This window comes from Monopterus albus, unplaced genomic scaffold, assembly GCF_001952655.1.
Source record: "Monopterus albus unplaced genomic scaffold, M_albus_1.0 scaffold15.1, whole genome shotgun sequence".
Classification (NCBI taxonomy): Eukaryota; Metazoa; Chordata; class Actinopteri; order Synbranchiformes; family Synbranchidae; genus Monopterus; species Monopterus albus.
Window position 1 is genome coordinate 1,549,386 of NW_018127895.1, and position 9,844 is coordinate 1,559,229.

Below are 9,844 nucleotides of genomic sequence, written 5' to 3' on the forward strand. Positions count from 1 at the left end.
ACAGGCAATGTTTTTATCTCAAATATTCCTCAAGAAAATGTCACATTGTACACTCATGACACTATTACGTATGAATAAGTACAGGTTGGGGACGAGCCTTTAAATGACATCTAATCTCTTTGTGACGTGTCAGTTTTCACAAAGACCACCAATGTGTTACACTTCTAATGTGGTCATGAGAGGAAGAGGAGGAGGATCTGTAGATTTACCACAAATACACACTTGGAATCTTGATTCTGTCCCACCAAGTCCATGCTGGCAGAGGGAACAGAGTGTAACACAGCTCTATGATCAACCCCTGTGCTTGCCACACACCGTGTGCTAGCACGGTCAATGTTTAGCATTCTGTTTTACTGTTGATGGCCACTTTCTTGCCCTCATTCCTTTCCTCTTTGGCGGGGAGGTTTATGTTTAATTGTATCGTATATGACAAATACAGAGTGAGGTTTGTCACTAATTCAAGGCAGACTGTGCACAGCCACTTTATGGTTTCTTTCCACCTCATTCACTGATGTGTGTGGTGACACATTTGACAAAAACCATCTAAGACGTGGGTTTGGGTGGGGAGCTGTATGTATGCGTGTATGTATAAAGAGAGACAGAACTGAAAGTAAACGAAGACAAAACTTGTATGAGCACCAATTTTCAATTTTTAGTCACTCTGCCATCTAGCATAATCACTTTTTAAAAGTATGACTGACTGAATCTAAAAACTGCATGGTTTGCAGTGTGAGTGCTTCAGTGCTGTGATTAGCCAGAGCCCACCTACCCACAGTAATCTCATAATTGCCCAAATGGGTTGGGGAGAACTTGCCAAATCTGTGCCACTTGCTGTTTTGGGGTCAGATAAGCTGAGGTGCCAATTGGGAACAAAATATTCTGGTTGGCTGTAAACTGGTTAAACAAGCAAAACAATATTGGCCTTGGTGCGTAGAGTTATAAGCAGTTTGATCTGGGCCTTCAGTGAAGCTGCAGGGAAGTGAAATGACATCAGCTTGTGAAAGATTTGTGTGTGTAGGTGTGTGTGTGTGTGTGTGTGAGAGATTGTTTTTTTTTATATTGTACAGCTTGAAATCTGTGAGTTACTATTTTCGCGGGGACCGGAAGTCACTTGTGGGGACTTGAGGCTTGTAGTTTAGTATTGTAGTTGGTCAAATTTTTATGAAAACAGTGAGGTGTAAGATTAGAGCAAGTGTCTGCTTTGGTTAAGTAAGCTGAGGAGCTGACAATGAAAATTTTGAGTTGATGTTGTTTTGTTGTAACTCAATAAGTTCTGTCTCTCTTTGTGTCCCTCTCAGTTTTTGCAGCTAGGTGAGCTGTCACACCTCTCAGCACCCTGGAATTATCCTATGGGGCCCTTACACTCCTCAGATACACGCACACACACTTAAAAAAATGCCCTTTGCACAGAAGACACCTCCAGAATAGCCTTTTATTACACACAAAATGAGTCTCCCTTAGACAGAAAGAAGGTTTCAGAGGATAGAGGCTGTTAATATGTATAATAAAAAAAATGTGGTGGAAGAAATGATTGAAATCAGCTGATGGGTCTTTGTGGTGATGGTGGCTCATCATCAGAAAAGGTAAGAGTGATGTTCACAGTCTTATCTTCTGAAGTAATCTTCTAGTACTCTCATCTTTCTGAAAACAATATATGATTACTGCAGTTTTCCTGTCAAGACACAAAGAAAAGGTTCAATTCAGTCAGCTGAATGAAAAAAATGATAAAGAAACTGTAAGCTTTTAAAACAGTGTCAACAAAATAATAAAGATTTAAACATGAGAATATGCAACCCTGTGTTCTTAAAATTACAAGTGTGAATTATGGAATTGTTTTCCAATTACGCTGCAGCGGCAAACAGAACTGCTGATTGGATAATGATCAGATACAATATTTTTCAGATACAATATAAGTATGAACTGCTATGTTTAAGACTTGCACTGTAGTCGCTGGGATTTGTCCGAGGTAGCTGAGAGACCCAGGTAGTTGTGTCTTTTATATAGTTTTTTTGTGTGTGTTTATTGAGTAACAGTAGCAGAAGAAGACAAACAGCTGACATCTTGAGATGTCAAGTGATATAAACTTGGGAGTTTTTCCATCGTTAACCTTCCCTCAAACATGACACAGCATATAGGTAACTGTTTATTTGCTGTTGGGCTTTTTACTGTTGCATATTTTATTTGATTTACTTTGGGCTTGTGCCCACAACCACTCTGTGTTGTATAGCAATAGCGTGCTACTGTGTATTTACATTGACGTTGTATTTGTGTGTTACTTCTGTTTGTGAAGTTTATTAATTTTACTGTATTATGCCCTCACTGTTGATGACAGATACTTTTAGCTTTTGTGAATCGAGTCTCCTTATTTTTACTGTACAATTCCAGCTACTGGTATAACCTTGTATGATATCTCATCTTTTTCAGATTTGCAATCACTACGTTTGAATTAATTGTGTTTATACAATGCAACAGTTTCACAGTGGCCTCCAAGAAAAACTTCAGAGGCCAACTACTGTCTTCAAACTGCAATGAAAATGAAGTGTACTTGTACTTACTCCAGGGCTTAAGTCTGTGCAGGTTCTGCAGTGAAATTGAAGCCCTGAAAGCTTGATGACGCTTAATGATCTAGTAACCTGGGGGTGACTGAGGTTCAGTGGGTAGAGCAGTTGTCTCCTCTTAGTGCGAATCTCGGTGCCTGCAATCCACATGCCGAAGTGTCCTTGGGTGGGACACTGAACCCCCAAGTTGCCCCCAATGGCTAGAACCATTGGTGTGAGTTGGCGCCGCAGATGGCTGCCTCGGTTCTGTACCGGAAACAAAAATCCTTGTGTGTTTAACATGCTTGGCCAAATAAAGGTGATTATCATTATCCTTAACCTTTTGTCCCAGCCAGTCAGCGGAGAATGCAATGGAGCACACTGGGGGTCGCACACAGCCAGGACTCTGCAGCTATGGACAGGCTACTTCCTGTTGTTTGGGATGGAGGAATGTTAACAGCAAGTCACTCTGATATTTTAATAACAGCACACCTACACTGGAGTATTTTTACATTTAAAGCTGCACTAATCAATATTTTATAGTGCCAGTGCAGATTGACTAAACATAAAGCAAAATATCATCAACATTGTTTTAAAATGCAGCATAGAACTGTTTTCAGCTCAAATAATTCTCACTACCCAGTGTACACCATACACATAAACTCACTGTACACTAATCCCAGTGCTAAACTATTTATATCATGACCCATACGTCTTTTTTATTGACCTCAGGTGGACAGAAAATACTTAATGCTCCTTTGATTTTTACATTTATTTAGTAAACCTTTACTATAATCTTACCATGCTTTATATACTGTACCACTGTACAGCTGTTATGGACGTGAGCATCTTCAGGTTTATGTTGTATCCACTGCCTTCCATGGCACAGTGCAAGAAGTCATGTGTAAAAGGAAAATGTGTGGGACCCAACAAGTGTTTATGTTCCAGAGGGTACACAGGACCACAGTGTAATGAAGGTAGAGTATAATGCACAAAATCATTGTCAGACTTATGGTTTTAATTTCTTAACTATTACCTGTCTTCTTCTGCATCATTTACCACAAGGACCTCTATCATCTGCTTGAATAATGTTTCACATTGACTCCAGATGTCAACGAGTGCGGTTTTCTGGAGAGACCATGTTCCCAGCGTTGCATGAACACACACTGTTATTGTGAACCTATGCTCCATGCAGATGGATACACCTGTACCAGTGATTCATTTCCTCTTTCAGTAGAACATTTAAAATATACAAACTATTATCTAAAAACACAAATGAAAAAAAATCAGCATATTGAGAGACAGTAGTTCTGATATTGGTTTTCTACAAAAGTCATCTATCATCTTTACACCATTCTGCAAGCTATCTGAGGAGTGTGTACACAGCTTTTTAGGCTTATGTATATCACAGAAATTCTAGAAAGCCATACCATAATAACTCATTGTGGTGATAGGGAATGTTAGCTTTCAAAAAATACAGATCTGTGATTTGTCTAAGATGCTAGTTTCTGTTTTTTTCTTTTTAATAATGTTTGGTTACCATTTTTATTAATGGCTTTTTTCCAGTGCCGGTGTTGCAGAGACTTACTCTTGTGCTGTGTGTACATGTCTGGTGGTGGTATAACAGTGTTTGTATGTGTGTTGTCTCTCAGTTGTGATCCAGTGGCTCATTTCTCTGATCAATCCTCAGCCAGTGTTTCCCTGTGTATTCCAGGAGAGGCCACATGTTCCTCCCTGCACTACCAGTATGGCTGCCAGATGGAGAGAGGGGAAGCAGTACGTTGTCTGTGTCCACCCGGCCTCCACCTGGCCATTGACAGTAAGACCTGTGAAGGTACTCATTTGCGCCTCTCGTCTTTTTGAAGATAATTATTGTTTGGAGACATTTACACACCTTGTTCTTGACAGGTTAGGTTTGTACGTGCATGGGGACCGAAACCTGCTGACACACACACACACTGTGGAGGACTCGGCCTTTATCATGGAGACTGGTCCCCACCATTTGATTCATTGTGTTTTAGGACAACAACTTGGATTAAGGTTAAGGTTAGGTTAGACTTAGGGTTTGGGTTGGTTGTGTTTTAAAAAGGTGAGGGTGGATGAGAAGGCCAAAACTTTGGGCTTTGTGCAATGAATTAACCAAATGAATTACTGTTGTTGGACATATCTTTGCATTTTGTTGCAGATGTAAGTGAGTGTCAGCAGGATGCTGATGTGTGTCCACCACGACAGACTTGCAGGAACACTTTTAGCAGCTTTGTCTGTGTGTGCCAAGCTGGTTTTGTGATGGTGACACTCCGGGGCTCAGTGCAATGTCGAGGTAAAAAAAAGTTCCAGTGTGTTTTTGGAGCACTTAAACACATCCAGTAGATCTGTGGCAAAACAGATGGATGCATGTTTCTCATAAAATTTATACAACTGTGATATGCTATATATGAGGATGTGTGTTTGTTCTTGAATATTCAGGTGTATGACATAATTTGACAGAAGCGATTAATAGAAAACATGGGGAGAGGGCAAACGAGAAATTCCCCGACCAAAACTGAACTGGGGATGTTACTTGTCAACCATGTGTGAGAATTTTGAAGCCACATTCAGATCCGTTCTCTGCCTGCCTGCCTTGTAAGTGACTAAATGGATCATGGCACAGCTCCACATGTGAAGATGTGCTTTGGCAGCCAGCGAGTTCAGAAACCATGTTTATTTGATGAGCACTCATGGCTCACCCACTCAGCTGTGGACTCACCCACGAGCTGTTTTTGTTTTCATCCATGTGATGAGCATTGCAACATTATCTCTTCAGCAGGTTTGAAACAGATTGTTCTCAAAACCCTGCACCCTTGCTCTACCAGTCTATTATGCCTTAGCTATGAAGCAGCTCTGAAAATAAAAACAAATGATTAAATATCTGTCAGGCACTAGTCAGTGATACAATACCACAGTTCAAATCTCCTTCTCATCTTTTCCACAGACAAGGATGAATGTTTAACCGGATCTCACCGGTGCAGCCGCCATGCTCAGTGTGTCAACACAGATGGTTCCTACACCTGTCAGTGTTTGAAAAACTACTTTGGCAACGGACACACCTGCTGGCCCAGGAGAGCCCCACAGTCCAAGGCTGTCATGTACTTCAACTACAACATCTCCGCAGAAGGACCAGGCCCATCGAGCCTTCATTTTAGAGCTATCTCTTATAACTTACATGGCTCAACATTAAAGAGTAATTTAAAGGTGGTCAGATTAAAAAAAAAACTATGATTAAAGTTGTGGAAATTCCCAACAGGCAGAAGATGCTATAATGTTATATATTTTGCGAAGTAATGTTTGTTTCTTTTTTTTTTTTTTTTAGCTGGAAACCTTGTGGCCGTTAAAACTGTTATTTCTCTTCCTAGTCAGAAAGGCTAAGCCTGGAACACTCCCAGCACTAGTGGTTGCCTGTTTGATGTTGGTTGAAGAAACCCATCATTTAACAAGTGGACTACACTCTATACTTTTCTTCAGCTCAGATGGACTGTGATGACAGAGGGCTTTTCCTTGCCCCAGCATTACTTGTGTCACATAAAACGCCATCCTTGATATTGCAATTTGTTAAATAGTTCATTAAGTGCAAGTTTTCAACACTAGAATTTATTAATAAAAGACTGACCTCTGGTGGATAAATAAAGAAAACTATCTCTGCTGTCTTCACTCTGAACTCAGGAGTTTTGGTGAAACAAAATGCTGTGCAAGGATGTGTGCACAGTCGACTACATGATGGGTCTGTAAAGAGTTATCATGATACTATTCTTCTGAATTTCAAATTGAAAAAATCCATCAAATAACAAAACACAGACTGTCTTGAGGCATTTTAAAAGCTGTTAAAACACAGACTGATGTTCTCATACCTTACTGTTTGTCTTCTGCACTCTTCCTCTGTTATGCCACGGGGAATGTTTTCAGACCTACTAAGTCACGCGCAGGCCAGACTACCACACAGCAAGAGAGCATAGACAGGTCAGACCAACCAAATACCAAGACTCTTTGTGTGTCAACAGCTGTCTGGAAACCTTTTCCTGCATTCAGAGAGTGCAGGATTGGAAACTGAAATTAGTTTTTGATGCTTTCCTCAGGTCAATTTCACATTTCCTTCCGAACGATTAGGGTCGCGACCCTCGGAGACAGCAATACTTGAAGATAATAACTGTAATGATGGGAGATGGTGGTAGGGGGCACTATATGTTGTGTTAGGGCCTCAGTTGTAGACCTGCAAGCTTTGGAGCACTTAGAGAGTTGAGCTTGCAGTGAGAACAAGCAGCTGCTGCCTGCTGAAGGGCCCTGCCACTGACCCTATTCATCCCAACAGCAGGTGTCACATCAAGTCCCGCCTCAACCTCACACACACACACACACACACACACACACACGTATACACTCGTGCAAAATCACAGAGCCTTGTGCACGTTTGCACACACACACATGGATGAGTGTGTGTGAGACAGAGACTGAAGGGGGACCTGGAACTACTTACAGAGAACAAAGAGTGAAATCAGGAAAAAATGCAGCCTCTTCGAATAAATCTCACCACAATGCTGAGAAAAATCCCCAACCTCACCCCTAGAAACGCAAGAAAAACCTGGTTTCTCTCTTTCAAAGCAGTCAAAAGTGTCTTACAAAAGCAGAAATAGAAAACATTTTAGATAAAAGGATCCAGGCCCCTTTCTGAAAAGGACCTCACACCTAGTTGTGTGTAATTCCTACCAGGAACTGGTTTATTTACCAAAAAATAATAAGATTTAATGCCAAAGCACTTAGGCTACAAATAAAGGACAACAAGTGGTGGGGACACTGAAGTGGGTGAGGGAGAAAAAAGAGGACGATGCCAGGCTAGAAAATTTCCCTTTTCTTGTGCTTGTTATTTTCTTGTCCTCTGTTTACACGACACACAAGATTTTCATTGAGGAGTAGCTACGGGAACAGTGGCACTGGTGCTGTGCATAATACTTGCAAAATAAAAGAAAACAATAAACATGTCAGAGGAATTCGGACATCTGCAGTGTCACAAGCTCTCACACTGAAGCCACGGCCATTTTACGAATCCAAGTGCTGCTGCCTTGGCTCCCCTTATATAAAGCAAAATCAACATTTATCTTTAGAAAGTGAGAAATGATGCTGACAAGTGCACAGAGCCAATGACAATACTATAGCAGATATGCGAGGAACAACTGTGCCACCCACGTTGCTGAAAGACTGTGCTTTCAAACACCACCACTGAACTGTAAAACCACTAAAAACCCCTTTCTTACCCATAATGTCCTTTTCACTTTGGCTTGAAACAAGCCAGTCTTTTCTCCCTGTGCTCCATCAGAGGAGGCTTTTCCACAGCTAATTCTGGTATTATGTCCCTACTGGACCCACAACTCCTAACACAGTCACTATAAGGAAGGACACAGTGCACTGTTTCCATGAATGAATTTAAATTACAAATGCTGACCAATCCCACTCAGGGGAATGAGCCAAAGTTTGAACTCTTGGCATAAAATTATAAATCTTGTTAGGAAGCTATTTTCTGCTTGTCTCTGCCTACAAAATCTGCAACAGAGCAGAGAGAGTGTGACAGCTCGCTGCCTACAGCAGTCCTCCCAGATTTCATTTATACACCACTGAAAATAACTACAGTGAGCTGAACGAAATAAAGCTAAGCTTTTTGGTTTTGTTGCCATATCATTCATGAATCTCTGCCAAAAAAAAAAAAACTGACTAAATGAATTGAACTATGCTCATTTGCTTCCATTTAGAAATGAAAACAGAATCACATCACAACAGATTAACTAACCCACTTCACCCAGTTTTGCTAATTTAAAGCTTCTTGTCAGCTTAAAGGCAGCACTGTCCTCTCAGTCACTTTTAAATCACATTATGTGGAGTAAATACATGAGACGCTCTCTTCTGTGTGACCTGGGAGGGAAAAAAGTGCTGTGCACCCGCACTTTCTTGTAATTCTCATTCATACTAATGCAGTCCTGATGAATGTTCTGCTATGTGGTGGGTAGTGTGTGTGGGGCTGGAGGAAAACCTGAAGTGGAAATACCCAAAAGACCTCAAACATCCTAAAAAGTTAACTCCCAGAAACCCTTATTCAGGCTACATGCACACACTCACACATGCACTCTCGTCCCTTTCTTTCAAATGGTCTGAGCTGCAGTGTGTCCTTGACCTTAATTCATGTTTCAATCCACTCTCTAAACTCTGGTTGAACAGTAAAAAAGTTGGCCTCTTTTCTTCTCTCTTCAGAGGTTACACGTACTGTAACAACTGGAACAGCCAAATCATAACATGAAAGAGGAAACTTGACCTGAATTCACTGTGCCTAAATCATGAGAGTTGATTAGCCTTGATCGGGGGATTATCCTCGATAGAACAGGAAAGATCTCCAGCTAATCTATAAAGGAATGCCCACTCTGGAGAAGGTGAAGGGCAGCGGCTGGGGCCAAAGGTTTCTCCTGGAAGCCAGCACATTTGGTTATTCTTTTGTGCAGCAATTAGGGCCCAACTGCGAAGAAAAGCAATATATTTTTGTTCTTTTTCAATATGTCTCCAAGATAGAGAGAGAAAAATTTTCTTTGTGCTACTGCTGAAACATTTAGTCAATTGAACTCACATTAAAACAACAATTAAAACCTCAATGCATTGAATTTCTATAGGCTTTAAGTTGAAGTTCGTTGATTAATCAATGAAATAACCGATGAATAATTCAATAATGAAAATAACTATGCTTGTCATTTGATAGATGAGGGAACATGCAGATAATTTCCAAAGCTTTTACCTAAATTTTACAAGGAGGAAAAGTAAAGAAGAAGTAAAGGAAGAGTCAAAAGGGATCAAATACACAAAGACTAAAGCTGCACCAATCAATAGTCTGGAATGACCAATATAACGTTGCCTTGTGTCTGCCAGATCTGTAAATTAGCAATTGTCCGTTAGCATGTTTGTCAAAACTTCATGATATGTCATGTGTACAGCTAGTTCTGCTGCCCCCAAGTGGCAACTAATGAACTATTGCAGCTTTAAATCAGTGAGGCAAGACAGTAAAACTGGTAAATCTTGCTCACATCAAATAGTGGCCAGTCTTTTAAATTTAAATGTGCTGTAGGAGGCTGCTTTTGAAGTTATGAGCAGGGATCGAAGGGCCGTGATGTGTCTGGCAGCATGTGTCTGAACATGCGCCTGTACATATTTATGAGTGTCTAAGGAAAGCAGTGGCAAGAAGAGAGATGGGCACAGTTTTAATTAGTGCTGCACTGGAAGCTTGAACAGTGGAATCGTTGTGG